The sequence below is a fragment of the Schistocerca nitens genome, chromosome 7, assembly GCF_023898315.1.
Source record: "Schistocerca nitens isolate TAMUIC-IGC-003100 chromosome 7, iqSchNite1.1, whole genome shotgun sequence".
Lineage (NCBI taxonomy): Eukaryota > Metazoa > Arthropoda > Insecta > Orthoptera > Acrididae > Schistocerca > Schistocerca nitens.
In genome coordinates, this window is record NC_064620.1 from 276,346,496 (window position 1) to 276,371,734 (window position 25,239).

General features: G+C 43.3%; 1 protein-coding gene and 1 non-coding gene across 2 annotated transcripts in view; one reads left to right on the plus strand and one right to left on the minus strand.

Annotated features, from left to right (window-relative positions):
- The window catches only part of LOC126195571 (uncharacterized), a 313,541-nt gene that overhangs the window by 167,416 nt on the left and 120,886 nt on the right, over window positions 1-25,239 (minus strand). The gene's annotated exons all lie outside the window — the stretch shown is intronic.
- On the plus strand, window positions 466-540 carry Trnat-ugu (transfer RNA threonine (anticodon UGU)). Its single transcript has one exon. It is a non-coding gene; the product is annotated as a tRNA-Thr (tRNA).

A 25,239-nucleotide genomic window follows, 5' to 3' on the forward strand; every position in this document is an offset into this window, starting at 1 on the left:
CGTAAACACCTCTCGTGTTCGAATTGAAGCATCAATTCATGACGGAGTAGATGTGTTCTTATATATGACGGTAGTATCTGTTCCCGAAAGAACAGTTACCGTGGATGACAATGCAGCTTTGCTAGAAATGAAATGATAATTAAAAGGACACCCTCGCTGCAAACAGGCATTGATGTACTTCACTGGGGACATGTTGAAAATGTGTGCCATGACCGGGACTCGAACCCGGGATCTCCTGCTTACATGGCAGACGCTCTATCCATCTGAGCCACCGCGGGCACAGAGGATAGTGCGTCTGCAGGGACTTATCCCTTGCACGCTCCCCGTGAGATCCACATTCCCAACATGTCCACACCACTACATCTATTAGGCGCACTACGAATGTAGTGGTGTGGACATGTTGGGAATGTGGATCTCACGGGGAGCGTGCAAGGGATAAGTCCCTGCAGACGCACTATCCTCTGTGCCCGCGGTGGCTCAGATGGATAGAGCGTCTGCCATGTAAGCAGGAGATCCCGGGTTCGAGTCCCGGTCGGGGCACACATTTTCAACATGTCCCCAGTGAAGTACATCAACGCCTGTTTGCAGCTAGGGTGTCCATTTAATTATCATTTCAGATGTGTTCTTGTTTAGTAAACTCATTTGCGAAATTAATGAGTTGTACGTAATTTTAGAAGTGGACTTAGTTCTCTGAAATTGACTGTTAATGGGTCCGCCCCCGGTAGCTGAGTGGTCAGCGCCACAGAATGTCAATCCTAAGAGCCCGGTTTCGATTCCCGGCTGGGTTGGAGATTTTCTCCGCTCAGGGACTGGGTGTTGTGTTGTGCTAATCATCATCATTTCATCCCCATCGACGCGCAAGTCGCCGAAATGGCGTCAAATCGAAAGACTTGCACCAGGCGAACGGTCTACCCGACGGCAGGCCCTAGTCACACGACATTAACATTAACTAACCGTTAAAGGCAGTCGCGCTAAGACCCAGTGAGTTTACATATGGAACAGGGAAGCTTTTTTCCAAATTCTGTCTCTGGTTGTGTGAGTGATCAGTGTGAAGGTGGTGTGTGTGATCTTGCTCAATAGAATCCAGTAATTTAGCAACCTTGCCCCACATGTGTCGGTCGAGACGCTGCGCTGTATACTGTACCATGTGTCGATATTCACGCGCTAGCATCCCAGGTAACTGTCTGTATTTTAACTTGTGTGTGTGTTTGTTACTGCTAAAAATGTTAAAATGTGTGTGAAATCTTATGGGACTTAATTACTAAGGTCATTAGTCCCTAAGCTTAGACACTACTTAACCTAAATTGTCCAAAGGACAAACACACACGCCCATTCCCGAGTGACGACTCGAACCGCGGCCGTGATCAGCCGCTTAGTCCATGACTGCAGCGCCTTAGACCGTGTGTTACTGCTAATGAGGAAACAAATGTTAATTATTGCAAATTCTTTGTTGTTACATCTCACAGCACTATTCCGCTCCCTAGTCAGGATCCTTAAAATCAGTCATTTTGCACCACTTAGCAGTGTTTCAGTGAAATTTATCCTGATTATTGTATATCCAATAAATGAGTCAGTTTGCACCTACTCTTAGCAGTGCTTCAGTGAAATTTATCCTGATTATTATATATCCAATAAATGGATTGGTATTTTATTAAATTATCAAATGATGGCAGTTATAAGAGTCGAGGGACATGAAAGGGAAGCAGTGGTTGCGAAGGGAGTGAGACAGGGTTGTAGCCTCTCCCCGATGTTATTCAATCTGTATATTGAGCAAGCAGTAAAGGAAACAAAAGAAAAATTCGGAGTAGGTATTAAAATCCACGGAGAAGAAATAAAAACTTTGAGGTTCGCCGATGATATTGTAATTCTGTCAGAGACAGCAAAGGACTTGGAAGAGCAGTTGAACGGAATGGACAGTGTCTTGAAAGGGGGATATAAGATGTACATCAACAAAAGCAAAACAAGGATAATGGAATGTAGTCGAATTAAGTCGGGTGATGCTAAGGGAATTAGATTAGGAAACGAGACGCTTAAAGTAGTAAAGGAGTTTTGCTATTTGGGGAGCAAAATAACTGATGTTGGTCGAAGTAGAGAGGATATAAAATGTAGACTGGCAATGGCAAGGAAAGCGTTTCTGATTAAGAGAAATTTGTTAACATCGAGTATAGATTTAAGTGTCAGGACGTCGTTTCTGAAAGTATTTGTATGGAGTGTAGCCATGTATGGAAGTGAAACATGGACGATAAATAGTTTGGAAAAGAAGAGAATAGAAGCTTTCGAAATGTGGTGCTACAGAATAAAGCTGAAGATTAGATGGGTAGATCACATAACTAATGAGGAGGTATTGAACAGAATTCGGGAGAAGAGGAGTTTGTGGCACAACTTGACAAGAAGAAGGGACCGGTTGGTAGAACATGTTTTGAGGCATCAAGGGATCACAAATCTAGCATTGGATGGCAGCGTGGAGGGTAAAAATCGTAGAGGGAGACCAAGAGATGAATACACTAAGCAGATTCAGAAGGATGTAGGTTGCAGTAAGTACTGGGAGATGAAGAAGCTTGCACAGGATAGAGTAGCATGAAGAGCTGCATCAAACCAGTCTCAGGACTGAAGACCACAACAACAACATCAAATGATCTGTGAGGTGGCGCCTTTTTATCAGTTTAATTAATTCATTTTTAAATAAATTTCGCTCACTAATAAGAAATTTTGTGTTTGGCACTTGTTGGAGACAAGAAAATGTAGCCTCTACTTGCAGAGTTATTCTTGGGAGTTAGGAAATCAGAAAAGAAATATTTTTCGTAGTGGATCTTACTAGTACCTTGTAGTAGTAAAGGACGACAGGTATTCAAGGTAACTAACGCTCACGACCGTTACAACGTGTGTTTAAAGCAAATCTGATTTGCGTTCTCATATTGGCGTTGCGAGAGCCACTCGTATCTCACTGTCGTGAAATCTGAGCAGACTTCCTGTTTCAGATGTAGAAATACGCCTACCAACTTTCGTTTACGTCGTTGACTTCCGCAAGGCGTTCGATACAGTTCCCCACAGTCGTTTAATGAAAAAAGCAAGAGCATATGGGCTATCAGACCAACTGTGTGATTGGATTGAAGAGTTCCTAGATAACAGAACGCAGCATGTCATTCTCAATGGAGAGAAGTCTTCCGAAGTAAGAGTGATTTCAGATGTGCCGCAGGTGAGCGTCATAGGACCGTTGCTATTCACAATATACGTAAATGACCTTGTGGATAACATCGGAAGTTCACTGAGGCTTTTTGCGGATGATGCTGTAGTATATCGAGAGGTTGTAACAATGGAAAACTGTACTGAAATGCAGGAGGATCTGCAACAAATTGACGCATGGTGCAGGGAATTGCAACTGAATCTCTATGTAGACAAGTGTAATGTGCTGCGAATACATAGAAAGAAAGATCCTTTATCATTTAGCTACAATATAGCAAGTCAGCAACTGGAAGCAGTTAATTCCATAAATTATCTGGTAGTACGCATTAGGAGTGATTTAAAATGGAATGATCGTATAAAGTTGATCGTCGGTAAAGCAAATGCCAGACTGAGATTCATTGGAACAATCCTAAGGAAATGCAATCCGAATACAAAGGAAGTAGGTTACAGTACACATGTTCGCCCACTGCTTCAATATTGCTCACCAGTGTGGGGTCCGTACCAGATAGAGTTGATAGTAGAGATAGAGAAGATCCAACGGAGAAAAGCGCGCTTCGTTACAGGATTATTTAGTAATCGCGAAAGCGTTACGGAAATGATAGATAAACTCCAGTGGAAGACTCTGCAGGAGAGACGCTCAGTAGCTCGGTACGGGCTTTTTTTGAAGTTTCGAGAACATACCTTCACCGAGGAGTCAAGCAGTATATTGCTCCCTCCTACGTATATCTCGCGAAGAACCATGAGGATAAAATCAGAGAGATTAGAGCCCACACAGAGGCATACCGACAATCCTTCTTTCCACGAACAATACGAGACTGGAATAGAAGGGAGAACCGAGAGAGATACTCAAGGTACCCTCCGCCACACACCGTGAGGTGGCTTGCGAAGTATGGATGGAGATGTAGATGCAGTTGTACGACCCCTTCTTGGTGTTGCGGTTTTTTTCGGTCAGTATACGTTTACTGGTCGGTACCACACAAACATCTGCTTCTCCGCTGTAACAGGTCGGCCCCCGCAGGACCCACGACCGGCACAGAGAACAGGGAGCAAGTGCACCCTGACCTACGCGCCAGCGCAAGCAGGCAGGGTTGAGGCTCGTTTGCGGCTCGTACCCGCGGCGGCGAGGCCGGGATGTGAAGCGCCGTCCAATATCCTGTGTTCTGATTGCATTGCGCCGCCCCCGGCGTTTTCTTGGCCGGTAAGTGGGCGGCGCCTCCCACCAGGGACGCCGGCCCCGGGGGCCGCAGCACGCTGCGGATACCCCTCTGGTGCGAAAACTTCCCGGCCGCCCGGCGCTGCTGAATACCAACTACTTCGCCGCGCTTCCACGCCACTGCTTAACGCCCCACACTCGCCAAAAGCCAAACACAGATGAGATCTGCACCGTGACATCTGCCCTAGAGTGAATCTCTGATGAACGTCAATGCATTTTGATCTTGTTGGCAATCTCAGAACACGCAACCGCACGGTGTAATATTACGGACTTCCTTAGCCTGATGTTGACTATTCAGAGAATGTAAACTAACAAACTAGTAGTTGAAGTATCCGTACATCTACTCCTCCGTCGGTAAAAGCCTCGGAAGCGACCGACTGCCGTGTCATCCTCAGCCGATACCCGTCACTGGATTCAGGGCGGGCATATTGTCAGCACACCACTCTCCCAGCCGTTGTTAGTTTTCGAGACCGGAGGTGCTACTTCTCAGTCCAGTAGCTCCTCAGTTTCCCTCACAAATTCTGAGCGCACCCCGCTTGCTGACAGCTTTCCGTAGACCCAGATTATCATCCATCAAAATGCTAGTCAACCCCGACACTGCTCAATTTATCTGACGGGGCCGTTACAATCTTTGAGATTGGACGTGGTGCGTCTCCATTAATCAGGAATGCCTTTAAGGCGACAAAAACGCCTTTACCAACACCTCACTGTGTTTGAATGAGGTAGGGTAATAGGACAACGAGACGCTGGATGTTCCTTCTGCGATATTTCAGGAAGAATTGGTAGGAATGCAGACACTGTACGTGACTGCTGGTACCGGTGGTCACCTGGACGGCTGACCACTGCGGCAAGACCATGGGCGAACCACTATTAGTGGACACGAAGGTGTAATATTACGGTCTTCCTTGGCCTGATGTTGACTATTCACAGAATGTGAACTATCAGATTAGTACAGTAGTTGAAGTATCCGTACATCTACTCCTCCGTCCGAAAAAGCCTCGGAGGGCCCAACGGTAGCGACCAATCGCCGTGTCAGAAGTTGTAACATTAGAAAATTGCAGCGAAATGCAGGAAGATCTGCAGCGGATAGGCACTTGGTGCAGGGAGTGGCAACTGACCCTTAACATAGACAAATGTTGTGTATTGCGAATACATTGAAAGAAGGATCCTTTATTGTATGATTACATGATAGTGGAACAAACATTGGTAGCAGTTATCAGCATATCTGAGAGTATGCGTACGGAACGATTTGAAGTGAAATGATCATATAAAATTAATTGTTGGTAAGGCGGGTACCAGGTTGAGATTCATTGGGAGAGTCATTAGAATATTTAGTCCATCAACAAACGAGGTGGCTTACAAAACACTCGTTCAACCTATACTTGAGTATTGCTCATCAGTGTGGGATCCGTACCAGGTCGGGTTGACAGAGGAGATAGAGAAGATCCAAAGAAGACCGGCGCGTTTCGTCACAGGTTTATTTGGTAAGGGTGATAGCGTTACGGAGATGTTTAGCAAACTCAAGTGGCAGACTCTGCAAGAGAGGCGCTCTCCATCGCGGTGTAGCTTGCTGTTCAGCTTTCGAGATGGTGCGTTTCTGGATGAGGTATCGAATATATTGCTTCCCCCTACTTATACCTCCCGAGCAGATCACGAATGTAAAATTAGAGAGATTCGAGAGCGCATGGAGGCTTTCCGGCACTCGTTCTTCCCGCGAACCATACGCGACTGGAACAGGAAAGGGAGGTAATGACAGTGGCACGTAAAGTACCCTCCGCCACACACCATTGGGTGGCTTGCGGCGTATAGATGTAGATGTAGATGTGGAGGTGTGTCTACCTTTCGCCTTTATGGCGGCTTAATTTTGGGAAGACTTACAACAATATCTATGGAGAGCTGGCAGCTCATTCTTCCTCAAGAACCGAGACCAGGGAAGGTAGTGATGGTGGAGGCCGGGCTCATTCCAGAGGTGCTCCATCGTGCTCACAGTGGCACCCTGAGCAGGCCAGTCCACTTCAGGGATGTTATTGTCCACAAGCTGTAGCATCATAGAAGCTGCTTTATGACAAATGTATTGTCACGCTAATAGAAAGAATCATCGTCTCCTGTTCCTCAACTGTACACATTTCTACAAACGTGTTCTTCCTCATTTAGAGTTTTCTTAAGCGCAATAAGGGTACCAAACCGTAACCACGGAAAACACGCCCACACCATAACACCACCTTCATTATTGGCACTACACACCACGATATGTAACGTTCTCCAGGGGTTCGTCAAACTGAAACCCTTCCATCCGATTACAATACGACAAAACGTGATTTATCACTTATCACTTGTGTCCAGTCATAAACCTAGTGGAGACTCTCTTTGTACCACCTCAGGCGTCACTTAGCACTGATTACAGATCTGTGTGGCTTTCGAGGAGCTGTAGACCACTGTACTCCAACTGTACTCCATTCTTTGTAACTCCTTACACACAGAGTGTTAGCTGAACTGCTTGCAGCACTTTGTAACTCCCCTCCGCTGATTTCATGACATTTTTAATGCTCTATGGTCTCTGTTCGTCAGTACACGATGTCAACCTGGTCTTGCTTTAGTTGTGGTTGTTCCTTTGCTTTTCCACAATACAGTAACATCACCAACAGTCAACTTGGGAAGCTTTATAAAGGCTTAAATGTCCCCGATGGATTTGCTGCTCAGATGTTATCCAATGACTAGTCCACATTCGATGTCAATGAGGCCGCCTGAACGACATATAGTGTTGTCACTTCTCTTTCGACAACCCTGTACTCCCCCTCCACTCCTTACACTGCCGTGTCTGTCTCTAGTGACATCTAGTGGTCGACTTCGCATTACAAGGGGATGTCCAAATAGTTTTGATCACATAACGTTCATGGGCCATTCAAGAATAAACAGATCAGGTGTGGCTCGAAACTTAGTTACATCTATGTCGTTTCAATGAGACAACGGCCTTGCCGCAGTGGTAACACAGGTTCTCGTGATATCACCGAAGTTAAGCGCAGCGGGGCTGGGCTAGCACTTGGATGGGTGACCATCCGGTCTGCCGAGCGCTGTTGGCCAGCTGGGTGCACTCAGCCCTTGTGAGGAGCTACTTGATTGAGAAGTAGCGACTCCGGTCTCAGAAACTGACATACGGCCGGAAGAGCGGTGTGCTGACCACATGACCCTCCATATCCGCATCCAGTGACGCCTGTGGGCCGAGGATGAGACGGCGGCCGGTCGGTACCTTTGGGCCTTCATGGCCTGTTAGGGAAGAGTTATGTCCTTTCAATAAAACACCTTAATTCACGGGTAACATCCATATATATCCTGCCGTATCAGTTATTATATAGGTTAAGTAATGCGAAAATTTATATTTTGTTTTACAAACGCTTGTGAAACCAAAAATGACTGACGGGTACACCAAAAGAAGCTTTAGTCTAACTTTACTTGCTGCTAAAGTGGTATGGCAGTTTAATGGTACCAGCTATTCGTGTATGGACGCATTTTGTACAATCGATAAGGACATGACTAGTTTCCAGTGTTACTGATGACGGAATGCATGTTCCGAAATCAATTATGTGTATTGTAGGAATATTCAAGATTAATAAAGTGCGGCGTGAGGATGTCTGTAAGCGTCCACGTGATAGAATCTGTATGCACATTGGAAACATATATCATCTGTTTCTTCTTTCATGTTCTTTTAAGTTTGTATGCTGTTTATACTGCTTCACTTTGAGTGCTTGTATCAGTTCAGTAAATATTTGCAGTAATGTAATTATCTGTGTGACTGACATAAAATACTTTGGTTTATAATCGTTTAGGCTTTCAACAGCCATCATGGAATTATTACACACATAATACGACATGACCACAACTGCAGTTTTTATTTATTACTATGCTCTATACGATTCGAGTATTTAGCCACAGGGTTAAGGTGCATATACATTCTGTTAAGTAAGATCGTGGTCGGGTTAGTCAGCCGCTGTGGCCGAGCGGTTCTAGGCGCTTCAGTCCGGAACCGTGCTACTGCTACCGCCACAGGTTCGAATCCTGCCTCGGGCATGAATGTGTGTGATGTCGTTAGGTTAGTTAGGTTTAAGGAGTTCTAAGTCTAGGGGACTGATGACCTCAGATGTTAAGTTCCATAGTGCTTAGAGCCATTTGAATCATTTGTCAGGTAAATCAATAGAAAAATGTGTTTCAGAATAAACTAAAACATATAGATACATATATGAACAAAAGAAAAATGCAATTACAATAAATGATAGATAAGTCCAGTCACCCGCAGCTTGACAATTGCTTGCCATCCCTGAGACAGTCTTGAAACAAAGTTTTCCGTATATTCAAGTGGGAGAGACCTCCACCTCCAAATGCGTCGATAGCTGTTTGAAAGTGAAGTTGTTTTCTCCCTTGCAACTTGTTTTCGATGTCATACATTTCAACAGGGTTAGCATCAGGCATCTGTGAGGGCTAATCCAATGCCTGCACACCTTCACGTTTGGCAGTCGCCATCAAACATCTTTGATAAATTTATATTATTACCTGTGCATTTGAACTGTCCCTAAACAAGTGCAAATTGCGGAAATCCAGTTGTCAGAAACAAACCCAAATATGCTTTATGGAGATTACATGCAGGGTAAAGGTTCCGTAGTTTGGATTGTGAAAGAACTCTGTCCATCTGTCTGTAATGCCGACCACATTCTCACTTGACAGGCTATAAATGCTTCTTTTTATGTAAGCTTTTGAAGATAGAAATAGAAATACACTGTTGACTTCTAAATCGGTTTTGGAATATGTGTTGGCAGCTCGTGCATACGTATGTGGAACTGATGTTTCTATGGTATATACCTACGCGCGTAATACATTTCCGTCACATCTGCCAAGTGAAGTAAATAGAATTCTTTATTTATTAAATGTGCGCATGTGACACAGACTTATAAGTTTCATACGTTGTGATTAAAAATGGAGCGGAACGGTTAACTAATATTATTGTAATATTCCGGCTGCGAGTCCCAGCAATGATCTGCTACCGTAATTGAGACGACGACGCTCTTTGCTGTGAAAAAGAGCATATATGCCCTTTGTACACTAAGCAGATTCAGAAGGATGTAGGTTGCAGTAAGTACTGGGAGATGAAGAAGCTTGCACAGGATAGAGTAGCATGGAGAGCTGCATCAAACCAGTCTCAGGACTGAAGACAACAACAACAATGCCCTTTGTAATTTTGGAGATACGGAATGCCTATTGGGCATCAAGTTTTGGGGACAGATGCGTAGTTAGCATATAGACGTAATTTGAAGTGCAGAGGAGATACAACTTGCAATCGTAAGAATCAAGAATAAAAAATTGCATTTGTGAAAAAGAAGGTAAATATCGTCTACGAACTTTTATTCGATGTTGCATATCCGGACCTTCATAAAACGATCAGTGTGTTCAGCAATTCAGTGCATAGTGATTTCTTCGCAAATTAACAATACTGGGCGAATCTGCGACTATCAAGTTCCGAACGACGCGAAATATTTCGCCGTCACCTTGCGTGTTAAAGACTTTCCCTAATCGACCAGTTTGTTATTAAGAAGATACAATACTGCCACTGTTGCTCAACTTTCTCATTATGAAAGTGTTTCCAGAGAATTTTACGGCGACTGTGAGTACTTAAGCTGCGAAGAGAGACGGACTTTTCATCGCGAGTTGTAGCAGCTTTCTCCGACTTTGCCTGGCGTTCTCTGTAATATTATTTGTTTTCGGATGCTCTGTATATCAAATATTCGTCATAAAAGAGAAGAACAGCCATCGAGCTGTAGTTGGTAAAATGTTATATTTTCGTAATGTGCGTCTACTCAAAGACGCGCGCGCAGCATTAACTGCTTCAAACAAACGCTATGACCCGCTGGGCGTAGATATTTAAATCATTGCCGCAGCGCTCGATCGTAGTAAAATGCGAAACATATGAATGAAATAAATCTATTTATTGTTATGTATAGATCTAGAGACTTGATGACATTTTACTGTTTCGTTGCCGACGTGTGAAGAAGTGCAGTGTAGCTTCGGTACAAATTATACTATATTTTGTGTACTAAGAAATGTAAATCTTCGAACAAACGCTTCGAAAAACCGTGTGACGCAATGAAATACTCAGACATCTACTTTCAAGAAAATATTGGACAGACAAAATAGGAAATTGTTGAAGCACGCAATGTGTGAAAGAAATATCAAATATAAGTTTTATGTTCCTTAGATGTTTGTTCTAGTTCAGTGGTATGGATTCTTTTAGAACATATTGATGAGTCATAATGGAATCATCTTCTTTCTGTTCTTTTCTTTAAGTAACCTCAGTTTATTTTACGTATGCTATGTTACAGTTCAGGCTCTTCATAGCGGTATCTCTGTTGTTTTCGGGAGGCTACTAATGTATTTAGTCTCAGATTTGATAACCACTACTAAAATCCACATTCGTGTATACATTTACCCTTTTCTTAAATGTTCATTTAGTTCCCTTAGGTATTTGTATCGAAGAATCACACTGTGTGCAGGCAATCCGGGTTAAATGTCAGGCTGAAGCCACCTTTGCGTGATCAGACATTATTCCTCCTGAACAGAATCGTGAACCGACGCAACACAGTTCAAAACTCTGCTCTCTCTCTCTCTCTCTCTCTCTCTCTCTCTCTCCGACATGAACCAAAATTGGCTATGAAATTGCTGTGAGCGCAGAATCTAGTTGTTGTTGTTGTTGTGGTCTTCAGTCCTGAGACTGAATTGATGCAGCTCTCCACGCTACTCTATCCTGTGCAAGCTTCTTCATCTCCCAGTACCTAGTGCAGCCTACATCCTTCTGAATCTGCTTAGCATACTCATCTCTTGGTCTCCCTCTACGATTTTTACCCCCCACGCTGCCCTCCAGTACTAAACTGGTGATCCCTTGATGCCTCAGAACATGTCCTGCCAACCGATCCCTTCTTCTAGTCAAGTTGTGCCACAAACTCCGCTTCTCCCCAACTGTATTTAATACCTCCTCATTACTTATGTGATCTACCCATTTTATCTTCAACATTCTTCTGTAGCACCACATTTCGAAAGCTTCTATTCTCTTCTTGTTTAAACTATTTATCGTCCACGTTTCACTTCCATACATGGCTACACTCCATACAAATACTTTCAGAAACGACTTCCTAACACTTAAATCAATACTCGATGTTAACAAATTTCTCTTCTTCAGAATCTAGTATAAATTGCATTATCATTATGATCTGTAATATTATCTATATCACATTACTATCAATATATCACATTATCGCTATTTGACCCCTTTTTCTCGCGATTTATACTAGATCTCCGAGAACCGGAGAAACGGAAACCTCCGACCGCCAACTCATCCTGTACCTAGCCCGTTCTCTCCTTACAGCAGCCACGAAGAAAACATATTCATCTATAGGCACATTTTTTCACAGATTTTTATATTAGACAGTTCAAAATGTTAAACTCTGTGCATTTAGGCAAAAAATCAAGAGAGAGTTTAAACGCAGCACCTGTCTCATCTGTGTCAAAATCAACGCCCAAATTAATTTTTCTTTACGATCTACTAGTTCACTATAGCGGATTGTGAGGTTCCGCCCAGCAACATTGACACACAACTATCAGCCGTTTACGAACATCAGAAATTTTGATATGGTGAGTGATCATTATAAACTTATTAAATAGCTTTAAACTGCAGAACGAAGAAAATAAATACTTAGTTGTTCGGCGCAACGCAAAGTTTATATTTGTATATGCAGAAACGTCAGCTGTCATGTATCTGCCTGTTACCAGCAGTTGTGCTCCTATTATCAAATGCTGCCTCACTAAAAATCTCTCGCGTTCTACGTATAAAGGCACAGCGTTTCTTTGTCATGCAGCCTTTAAACGACGCCGCCGTTCCGAGACTTCAAGCGTCTCAGAAGCTATAAGAGACGTGTGGCGATCAGCAGCTAAAATGCAACGGACTAGTGGCTGGTATTAGTATGGAAGTATCATTAAACACATAGAAGATTGTCACACTGCATACAAAACAGTAAAAGCATTTTTTCACAAATACGGCGAATTTCAAAAGTCAAACAGTAAAAGACTTTTTCAAAGAATAATTATTGTTCCATATTTCACATTATATTCTTTAAGTCGATAAACATCCTACACTGCACACTTTCTAAAGTAGCTTATGTTCTTCCTCAGCGTTCAAGGTATCTACATACCAAATTTCCTTACAATCTGTTCAGCGGTTGAATAGTGAAAGCATGACAGAGTTGCTTACGCGTTTATAATGTTAGTATCGCAATGGATATGGATTGAACAATTAGTACGAAGATCAGTAGGGTGTTGTAACAGGAGTGTTGGTTTTGCCCTGAACAATAAACGAAGGGAAACAACTAAAAAGCAACCACGCATCCGACAACCCACTAAACAGCAGTAATAAACTGATTTATAGTACAGTCGCAAGATATAGATAAAATTCGGACATTACTTGTATGTTTGAGTTATATTCACTCTTTTCTCACTTGGTAATTGCCGAACGTGTGAGTCGCGTAGACTGTTCTCTAGTTATTACAGCCAAATAAAGGAACAATTATTTTCTGAGTATCTTTTGCGAAGCGTTAAATTTCCAACAATATATAAGACGGGTAAATATCGTATCAAGTATGTTGACCAAATAAAAACATCGGCAAAATCTGTTGGCTTCGCGAACTTTCGCGGCGGAATAAGACTTGATATTCTTCTCGGGTTTGTAGCCGGATCTTCAGATCAAGCTGACACAATGTTGCAACGGTCTAACTGGCTGTCATCTTCAGGTCAGCTGCTGCTGTTGCTGGATCTCGTTGAATTGGTGTTAGAGCTGACCTCTCCTTCTGTCAAACGTGTGCAAAAAATTCCGTTAACAATACCATAAAAATAGAAAAACTCAAGAATAAACAGAATACCTCAATAACTCGTTAGACTTCCACTGTTCTACATCTACATCTACATGGATACTCTGCATATCACATTTAAGCTCCTGGCAGAGGGTTCATCGAACCACATTCACAATCCTCTATTATTCCAATCTCGTATTGCGCTCGGAAAGAATGAACACCTATATCTTCCCGTACGAGCTCTGATTTTCCTTATTTTATCATGGTGATCGTTTCTCTGTGTAGGTCGGCGTCAACAAAATATTTTCGCATTCGGAAGAGAAAGTTGGTAATTGGAATTTCGTGAGAAGATTCCGCCGCAACGAAAAACGTCTTTGTCTTAATGATGTCCATCCCAAATCCTGTTTCATTTCAGTGACACTGTCTCCCCTATTTCGTGATAATACAAAACGAGCTGCTCTTCTTTGAACTTTTTCGATGTATTCTCTCAATTCTATCCGGTAAGGATCCCACACCGCGCAGCAGTATTCTGAAAGAGGACGGACAAGCGTAGTGTAGGCGGTCTCCTTACTAAATCAGTTACATTTCCTAAGTCTCCTGCTAATAAAATGCCGTCTTTGGTTAGCCTTCCCCACAACATTTCACTGTGTTCCTTCCAATTTAAGTTGTTCGTAACTGTAATTCCTAGGTATTTAGTTGAATTTAGAGTCTTTAGATTTGACTGATTTATTGTGTAAACGACGTTTAACGAATTCCTTTTAGCACTCATGTGGATGACCTCATGCCTTTCGTTATTTAGGGTCAATTGCCAATTTCCGCACAATACATTTTTCGAAATCATTTTGCAATTTGTTTTGACCTTCTGATGACTTAAATAGTCGATAAACGACAGCGTCATCTGCAAACAACCTGAGACGGCTGCTCAGATTGTCTCCCAAATCGTTTATATAGATAAGGAACTGAAAAGGGTCTATAACACTACCTCGGGAAATGCCAGAAATCACTTCTGTTTTACTCGAAGACTTTCCGTCAGTTACTACGAGCTGTGACTTCTCTGACAGGAAATCACGAATCCAGTCACTTAACTGAGACGATATCTCATAAGCAAGCAATTGCACTACAAGCATCTTGTGTGGTACAGTGTCAAAAGCCTTCCGGAAATCCAGAAATACGGAATCAATTTGAAATCCCTTGTCGATAGCACTCAACACTTCGTGCGAGTACAGAGCTATTTGTTTGACAAGAATGTTATTTTCTAAATACGTGTTGACTGTGTTTCAATAAACCACTGTCTTCGACGTAATTCATAATGTTCGAACGTAACATATGTTCCAGAATCCTGCTACGTATCGACGTTAATGATACGGGCCTGTAATTTAGTGGATTATTCCTACTACCTATCTTGAATATTGGTGTGACCTGCACAACTTTCCAGTCTTTGGGTATGTATCTTTCGTCAAGCGAACGGTTGTATATGATTGTTAAGTATGGAGCTATTGCATCCGTATACTCTGAAAGGAACCTAATTGGTATACAGTCTGGACCATAAGACGTGCTTTTATTAACGGACTTAAGTTGCTTCACTAGTCCGAGGATATCTACGTCTGCTTTACTCATGTTGGCAGCTGTTATTGATTCGAATTCTGGAATATTTACTTCGTCTTCTTTTCTTGTGTTCATGGGATACCTCTGGCAATGTTTACAAAGCTATTGGGCACCACCATTTCAGGCATTTTTTTAATCGACCCACACGCTGATGTCAGACATTTATGAGTGCGTTTCGAATACAGACGGCTGTGAACTGATTTAGACGAATGACGACCGCAGTCGTCGGTCACAAAGATGCTGAATACAGAATTCTCTCCTTCTACACCACGGATGGACTTCTGAATGTGTAGTACTACGGTGTGTGTGTGTGTGTGTGTGTGTGTGTGTGTGTGTGTGTGTGTGTGTGTGTGTGTGTGTACGTGATTATTAGGGAGAGAGAGAGAGAGAGAGAGAAGTTGGAATATAACTTTAAAACTGACTCGATCCGCGTCAGAGCGAGAAGTCCCAGTTATAATCCACTAAACATGCAAATAACTGGGCCACAAACTAGGAACTTCGATATATTTACATTACTGCTGATAAACTGCACGTTGCGGCGCCAGACCTCAGAATGATCTGCAGCCCGTATTGAAATCAGTAATGGCCAATAAGAAGTTGTGAGCCACAAAGTGGTTGTTTGTTTATTATGTCAGCACGTGCTACTTGCTGCTCTCACCCAATTAGTTAACCTGCTATTTCTCATGTGCAGCTATTTTGTACTTGCAGTCAACAATGGCCCGGCTCATTCCAGAAAAATAAACTGCTAAAAGCACATGTCAGCGTAGTATTCATCCGTCTCACTCACAGGATCGTCATATTCGGGCCTATTTTCAAAAAAATAAAGGATTTATCTGCGGGACTCAGGATTCCACTCGACTGATGGTTTTCAGAAACCTGTGACCGACCATCTGAAGACAATTCCCACAGATGCTGGCCAGTTAAAGCAAGACGTATCACATCGTTCTCAGTTAAGGACTGCAGAGTCAAAAGAGGCTTCACTATTTGGATAACTTAACCACATCACTTGATGGTACGACCACATCTTTTTGTAAATATTAAGTGGGGCCCTCCAAGCCCACACTTGAAAAGAACTGTCCTGACTAGTATCTAAAGATAATTCCGCCGAAAACGCAGAGATTTATTATCGCCTGGCTTGTTAACCATTTGCCGACCGTTGGTGGCCGAGCGGTTCTAGGCGCTTCAGTCTAGGACCGCGCGACCGCTACGGTCGCAGATCCGAATCCTGCCTCGGGCATGGATGTGTGTGATGTCCTTAGGTTAGTTAGTTTTAAGTAGTTCTAAGTTCTAGGGGACTGATGACAAGAGATGTTGAGTCCCATAGTGCTCAGAGTCATTTGAACCATTTGTTAACCATTTGTAACTTTCAGAGAAGGGTCATCGGTGGCGAATTTTGAATAAAACATGCACATTTCTCTAGTTGCATTGTTAAAATTTGCTTCTTTCTTAAAAATATAGCGTACTTTACACAGCGTCAACTCACTAACATGTTGTGATGACATAATCGCGAGAGAATTCTGAAACAGTGGTTTATTAAATTTTTAAGCGAGGAATTGAGGAAACGTGAGGTCAGTAACTTATGAAAAAGCACATCCTCGGTACAAGAATCAGTGTAATGTCTTCACTTATGTTTTTCCTAAGCCCATAGGAGTTTTTGTTTCACCAGCTACCTATGGCACTTAAATAATATACTCTTTCATTGAAAAAGTCTGTATTTAGTAGTTGGTTGGTTGGTTGATTTGGGGGAGGAGACCAAACTGCGAGGTCATCGGTCCCATCGGATTAGGGAAGGAAGTCGGCCGTGCCCTTTCAAAGGAACCATCCCGGCATTCGCCTCAAGCGATTGAGGGAAATCACGGAAATCCTATATCAGGATGGCCGGACGCGGGATTGAGCCGTAGTCCTCCCGAATGTAGTTAGTAGAATAACACAGTAGATAATGAAGTTTTTTTAATAAAGATATGGCAAAATACTCTCGTTTTTGCGTGCTGCCTGCCGGAGTGGCCGTGCGGTTCTAGGCGCTACAGTCTGGAGCCGAGCCACCGCTACGGTCGCAGGTTCGAACCCTGCCTCGGGCATGGATGTGTGTGATGTCCTTAGGTTAGTTAGGTTTAAGTAGTTCTAAGTTCTAGGCGACTGATGACCTCAGAATTTAAGTCGCATAGTGCTCAGAGCCATTTGAACCATTTTTTTGCGTGCTATAATTTGCCAAAATCTCATTTCCATATCTGGAACTGTTCATGAAATATGAGGAATGTAGTGGATATTTCAGTCTGGCTTCATCGCTGGTGCGACGCGATCGCAAATGAGTGCGCCACGTCTGATCAGTTTTCTCGAGATTGGTGACAGGTAGCTCCTCTACACAACTCTAAAGATAAATTCAATATGTTAGCGAAATTACATACGCAGCAACATATTATGTAATATGTACCAAATGTACAATCATAGCGACCTCTAGTTTTCATTGCAAACTTTTCCGAATTTCGCGTAGTGTCTTACTTCCGCACAAATATCGCAATAACTATGACCATCAACAAAATGATGGGCACATCATCAATGACATATAAAGCAATAAATAACGCAAAAAATGAAATTTTTTACGTAATAGTTTCTGTAAAATCGTTTGAGAAAGATTGCAGGACGTGCGCCTCGATTCTGTCATCACTGGTCGGCCGAATGCTTTCAGACACTGTCGGCCTCTCATTCCGAACAACTGAACGAACTCGCCCAGCGCTTTGGTCAGTGCCCATCGGTCACCTTATCCTGTGCGGATTCTACCAACACTGAGAAACAAATTTCTGAGACTGTTCCTCTGACAATGAGACAAGAAAATAGAAGTGAATTATGGTATGTAGGCAAATGCGAAGTGAACAGAAATGTTTGAGATATATCTTGGCATGGTGTTATTATTATTGTTGTCGTCGTCTACAGTCCAAACAGTGATATGATGCGTGTTCGTCTGTCCTACGCAGGCCTCTTCATCTCAGCGTAACTATTGCACCCACATTAGTTTGAACCTGCTCTCTGTAACTAACGCTTGGTTTCTCCCCATAATTTTTACCTCCACTCTTCCCTCCACTACCAAGTTAAGAATTCCTCCACGTCTCTGGAAACATCAACCAATTCCCTCATTTAACCAAATACGGCAAAAAATTTCATGCCTCTCTATTTCTATTCATTACATCGTGATAACCCGATTACCTTACGAATTTTTCTGTAGCACCACATTTCACACCCTTCTTATCTGTTCTTGTCTGTATTATTTATCGTCCACATTCCACCGACATAAAAGGCTACAGTCCTGAGAAATAAAAACTTTCAGAAAAGACTTTTTTAAAACTTAAATTCATTTTTCTCTTTCAACACATATCTATTTTTCAGGAAAGATTTTGGTTTTGTTGTCTTTCTGTATTTAATATCCTCTTTACTACGTCGACTATCATCAATCTCTTCTATTAGCTTCAGTGCCTCATTCGCAAATATAATCCCTCAGAGGCCACTAGCCACTCAGTTTAAATGATTGTTGTTGTTGTTGTGGTCTTCAGTCCTGAGACTGGTTTGATGCAGCTCTCCATGCTAATCTACCCTGTGCAAGCTTCTTCATCTCCCAGTACCTACTGCAACCTACATCCTTCTGAATCTGTTTAGTGTATTCATCTCTTGGTCTCCCTCTATGATTTTTACCCTCCGCGCTGCCCTCCAATACTAAATTGGTGATCCATTGATGCCTCAGAATATGTCCTACCAACTATCCCTTCATCTAGTCAAGTTCTGCCACAAATTTCTTTTCTCCCCAATACTATTCAATACCTCCTCATTAGTTGTGTGATCTACCCATCTAATCTTCAGCATTCTTCTGTAGACCACATTTCGAAAGCTTCTATTCTCTTCTTGTCCAAACTATTTATCGGCCACGTTTCACTTACATATATGGCTACACTCCACATAAATACTTTCAAAAAAATACTTCCTGACACTTGAATCTATACTCGATGTTAACAAATTTCTCTTCTTCAGAAACGTTTCCCTTGCCATTGCCAGCCTACATTTTATATCCTCTCTACTTCGACCATCATCAGTTATTTTACTCCCCAAACAGCAAAAATCATTTACTACTTTAAGCGTCTCATTTCTTAATGTAATACCCTCAGCATCACCACACTTAATTCTACTACATTCCATTATCTCGTTTTGCTTTTGTTGATGTTCATCTTATATCCTGCTTTCAAGACACTGTCCATTCCGTTCAGCTGCTCTTCCAGGTCCTTTGCTGTTGTTTCTTCTCCATGGATTTTAATTCCTATTCCGAAATTTTCTTTTGTTTCTTTTACTTCTTGCTCAATATAGAGATTGAATAACATCGGGGATAGGATTATACAAGTCATTTCCTGTCTCTGACGGCCACAGTGTATCGGCAAACCCTTCATTTCTTCATATTGACCTTAAATTCCTTTTCGAAATGTCTGCTTGGTTTCCTTCCCTCCCCGTTCAGTGAAAAGATCGAATACTAATGGGGGACAGGCTGCAACGCTGTGAGACTCTCTCACTCCCTTACATACAACTGCTTCCTTTCCAGGCCATCGTGGCTTGCTTTGTAAGCATTACAATCATTTGGATTAAGAAACTGAGATGTCTTCGAAGCACTTCTCCTTCATAAATAGATATTGTCCAAAGAAGACAGAATTTGACAAGAACTAGCATCACGACGAGGTACCTCTTCAACAGAACGCAAACAGGCACATGCTCAAAAAATGAGGAAATTATGGGTGACATACAAATTGTTCATTGCTGAAGACATAACACAATCCAAGTACTGCTAGTGGTGGCAATAGTGTTTGGTATCCTTCCACCCTAGAGCTTCTAGGACTGGTAATTTAAATATAACTATTAAAGTCTTTTTACATTGTTCATCATTTCTGGATTGCTTTTAGCATCATTTGTGAGTTCTCTGCTTTTGTACCAGTGCAATGCGATCCGGCATACGCAAAGAAATATAAAGCACAGACTTGGCCAATTATCACGAGAAATATCGAAAAATCTGTGGAAGGTGACGTGGCTTGAACGGACATGACGTGTACACCATTGCCACAATGTTACAGGTTGCTAATATGGACCAAGTGCAGCCCGTGGCCCTTCTGCGGCTGACGTCCAAATTCCCACAGTAAAAAGAAAATCCGGTCAGTATTGACTCCGCATGCAGAGCAGTCCCTAAATAAAAGACGAAACCAATTTAGCCATGTGGAACATTGGAGGCTCCGAAATTCACCCGTCGCCGTCACATGGAAGTGGACTGTGTCACGCCTCCTCGGCTGGTGTCAAGCTATTCTTAGCGATGGCTGTCCTCTCCATGCTGCCGCGTTTCGTCTGATTGCGCTGTCGCGATCTGTCGGCATCCTACGCAAGTTACTCAAAGCGTTGTAGCGTGTGACGACCACGGCAACTCAACTTACATGATACATTAGAAATGTCCATATCCTATCACATCTTCCCGTTCTGTTGATCTCTACGATGTAAAGAGGCACTTTCCGCAAGAGGGACACATTTTCAGTGGCATGCCCACACTCACTACATATGTCCTAAGTTTTGAGAGTAGTTTACAAATCACGAGGCGACCTTTGTGCATCATCCCCACAATCAGGAGACCACCATTAAATTTAAAATAACGCTCAAACGAAGCTACTACCAAAACTTATTCGGCAGTAAAACCAGCATCTCATTCTGTAATATGATATGTGGCGTTGGAATACCTTGAATTCTTCAATCGCTATATCCTCAAGAAGTCATTTGCCCCTACACCATATCTACAATGAACAAGAACTGATCGACTGATGACCATAGATGTTAAGTCCCACAGTGCTCAGAGCCAGAGCCAAGAACTGATCAAACTTCACCTAAAGTACGATCAATATACTATCCGATCTCCACGATGTACTGAATTTTTCTTTCTATAAACTCATATTTATCCACAAAGTATTGCCACGGATCGACTAGAACAACTATCATTATTTTAATCCTCGAGTACATCAGAAGTTTTGGGCATTTTATCCATTAACATTGTCGAGCCTCCAGGGTAACTACAATACAAGCAGGGTCATGTATTATGTGGTAATATATGTGATAACATGTTTCGGGAACTACACTGAGGTAACAAAATTGACCGTGTCGGATCTCGTCTTGACCGACTCGAAGCTTAAATATTGAGCCATACTGTCTTTATCGTACCCCACGAAGCATGGACCTTGCCGTTGGTGGGGAGGCTTGCGTGCCTCAGCGATACAGATGGCCGTACCGTAGGTGAAACCACAACGGAGGGGTATCTGTTGAGAGGCCAGACAAACGCGTGGTTCCTGAAGAGGTGTAGCAGCCTTCTCAGTAGTTGCAGGGGCAACAGTCTGGATGATTGACTGACCTGGCCTTGCAACATTAACCAAAATGGCCTTGCTGTGCTGGTGCTGCGAACGGCTGAAAGCAAGGGGAAACTACGGCCGTAATTTTTCCCGAGGGCATGCAGCTTTACTGTAAGTACTGGGAGATGAAGAAGCTTGCACAGGATAGGGTAGCATGGAGGGCTGCATCAAACCAGTCTCAGGACTGAAGACCACAACAACAACAATTGTCTTTATAACCGTCCATAACTGCAAATGTGTTGCTAGTGCGAGATTTTGTGCACGGATCGACCTCTCGATTATGTCCCATCAATGTTGGATGGGATTCATGTCGCGCGATGTGGCTGGTGAAATCATTCGCTCCGATTGTCCGATTGCGAACAGTTCTGGCCCGAAGACATAGCGCAAAGTCATCCATAAAAAATTTTCCATTGTTTGGCAACATGAATGGCTGCAAATGGTCTCTTAAGTAACCGATAATAACAATTTACAGTCAAAATTCCATGTAAACACAGCCCACTCCGCTATGGAGCCACTACCAGCTTGCACAGTACCGTATCTTGTTGACAACTTGGGCCCATGCATTCACGGGATCTGGTACGCACGCGAAGCCTGCCATCAGCTCTTATCAACTGAAGTCAGGACTCATCTGACTAGGCCACGGTTTTCCAGTGATCTAGGGTCCAACCGATACGGTCACGACCCCAGGATAGGCGTTCCTTGTGTTGTCGTGCTGTTAGCAAAGGCGCTCGCGTCGACTGTCTGCTGCCATAGCCCATTACCGCCAAATTTCTCCGCAATTTCGAACGTCCCACATTGATTTCTGCGGTTGATTCACGCACTGTTGCTTGTCTTTTAGCAGTGACAAATCTACTCAAATTCCGTTGCTCTCCGTTGTTAAGCGAAGGCCATCAGCCATTGCCTTGTCCATAGTGAGAAGTAATGCTTGAAATTTTGTGTTCTCGGCACGCTGTTGACGCAGTGGATCTCGGAATACTGAATTTACTAACGATTTCCGAAATGGAATGTCCCATGCGTCTAGCTCCAACCACCATACTGCTTTCAAAGTCTGGTAATTCCCGTCACGCGGTAATAATCTCGTCGCAAACCTATTCACATGAGTCACCTGAGTACAAGTGACAACTCCGCGGCCGGCCGAAGTGGCCGTGCGGTTAAAGGCGCTGCAGTCTGGAACCGCAAGACCGCTACGGTCGCAGGTTCGAATCCTGCCTCGGGCATGGATGTTTGTGATGTCCTTAGGCTAGTTAGGTTTAACTAGTTCTAAGTTATAGGGGACTAATGACCTCAGCAGTTGAGTCTCTTAGTGCTCAGAACCATTTGAACCATTTGACAGCTCCGCAGAGTCACTGCCCTTTTATACCACGTGTAAGGCGATACTACTGCCATCTGTAAATGTGGATATCGCTGTCCCATGATTTTTGTCACCTCACTGCTTGTGTATACATTATACAAATGGGAAACGATGTTGGAAACAATATCGAAAGGTTCTTGAGCGATTAGCTTTTTAACGATATCCTTAAAAAAAATTGATGGACATAGGCTATATTGTATACACTACTGGTCATTAAAATTGCTACACCCCGAAGACGACGTGCTACAGACGCGAAATTTAACCGACAGCAAGAAGATGCTGTGTTATGCAAATCATTAGCTTTTCAGAGCATTCACACAAGTTTGGCTCCGGTGGTGACACCTACAACGTGCTGACATGAGGAAAGTTTCCAACCGATTTCTCATACACAAACAGCAGTTGACTGGCGTTGCCTGGTGAAACGTTGTTGTGATGCCTCTTGTAAGGAGGAGAAATGCTTACCGTCACGTTTCCGACTTTGATAAAAGACGGATTGTAACCTATCGCGATTGCGGTTTATCGTATCGCGACATTGCTGCTCGCGTTGGTCGAGATCCAATGACTGTTAGCAGAATATGGAATAGGTGGGTTCAGGCGGGTAATACGGAACGCCGTGCTGGATCCCAATGGCCTCGTATCACTAGCAGTCGAGATGACGGGCATCTTATCCGCATGGCTGAAACGGATCGTGAAGCCACGTCTCCATCCCTGCACTAACAGTTCGACGACGTTTGCAGCAGCATGGACTATCAGCTCGGAGACCATGGCTGCGGTTACCGTTGACGCTGCATCACAGACGGGAGCGCGTGCGATGGTGTACTTAACGACGAACCTGGGTGCACGAATAGCAAAACGTCATTTTTTCGGATGAATCCAGGTTCTGTTTACAGCATCACGATGGTCGCATCCGTGTTTGGCCACATCGCTGTGAACGCACACTGGAAGCGTGTATTCGTCATCGCCGTAGTGGCGTATCAACCGGCGTAATGGTATGGGGTGCCATTGGTTACAGGTCTCGGTCACCTCTTGTTCGCACTGACGGCACTTTGAACACGGGACGTTACATTTCAGATGTATTACTATCCGTGACAGCAGGATAATGCACGACCACATGTTGGAGGTCCTGTACGGGCCTTTCTGGATACAGAAAATGTTCGACTGCTGCCCTGGCCAGCACATTATCGCAATCTCTCACCAGTTGAAAACGTCTGGTCAATTGGGCCCGAGCAACTGGATCGTCACAATACGCCAGTCACTACTCTTGATGAACTGTGGTATTGTGTAGAAGCTGCATGCGCAGCTGTACCTTTACACGCCATCCAAGCTCTGTTTGACTCAATGCCCAGGCGTATCAAGGCCGTTATTACCGCCAGAGGTGGTTCTTCTGGGTACTGATTTCTCAGGATCTATGCACTCAAATTGCGTGAAAACGTAATCACATGTCAGTTCTAGTATAATATATTTGTCCAATGAATACCCGTTTATCATCTGCATTCCTTCTTGGTGTAGCAATTTTAATGGCCAGTAGTGTAAATATGCCCAGCCTCCCCTTTGAATGCGGATGCAATGTTTCGAATTCTGAAATAAGCAGCTACAATAATTAACAGTTTTATAACGTAATCGATTGTTAGCATTCGTCTTTCAGCATTTCAATTTAGTTCGTATCTGAATTTAGACGTTCCTCTTTGCGGTCTGCAAAATGATTTTCTTGAAGCCCGAAGAAAGAACTGAAACTGTGGAAGCGTATGTGAAAACAGGTTCGATTAAGGAAACTCACGAAACTTTCTGGGTCAAGACTACAGATGGAGAACTATCAGTAAAGGAAGCAATACAGAGTCTGTACTAAAATTGGCGCACTTACGAATCCTTGCAAAACGTAAAACGACAAAGAATTCCTTTAGTTCGTACACAGAAGTTACTGCAGACATTCGACAAAGAATTATTCAGAGCCGAAATCAGTATACTCGAAAACTGGCCCAACAGGTGCTTGTAAGTGCGAGGAGTTGCCAGTGGATACTGAATATCTTAATTTGAAGGCATATCGTGTGACAGTTGTGTAGCAATACCGGGAGGATGACAGTCAGAAACGTGTACAGTACTGTATGTGGCCTCTGAATAATATCGACGATGGTTTGTTAGACCTTTTCAGTTACATCTTGAGTGATGAAGCATGCTTTCATCCTTTTGGTCACGTGAATTTACACAACACAAGGTACAAGGCAACGGAGAACCCTAACATTGCGTGTCCGCAATCACTCCACGGGGAAAAATTCAGCGTTTGGTGCCGTGTAACAGGTACGAGCATCTTTGCACCGATATTTTTTGACACTACCCTCAACACGCTTGCACATACGGAAATTCTTGATGCTTTTTGTACTCAGCTCACTGAATATGAAAGACAATACTGCTACTTCTAGATAACTAGGGCAATAGGCCACACACTAAGGCACCTCTACCAGCCGGGTTGGCCGATCGGTTCTAGGTGCTACAGTCTGGAACCGCGCGGCCGCTACGGTCGCAGGTTCGAATCCTGCCTCGGGCATGGACGTGTGTGATGTCCTTAGGTTAGTTAGGTTTAAGTAATTCTAGGGGACTGAT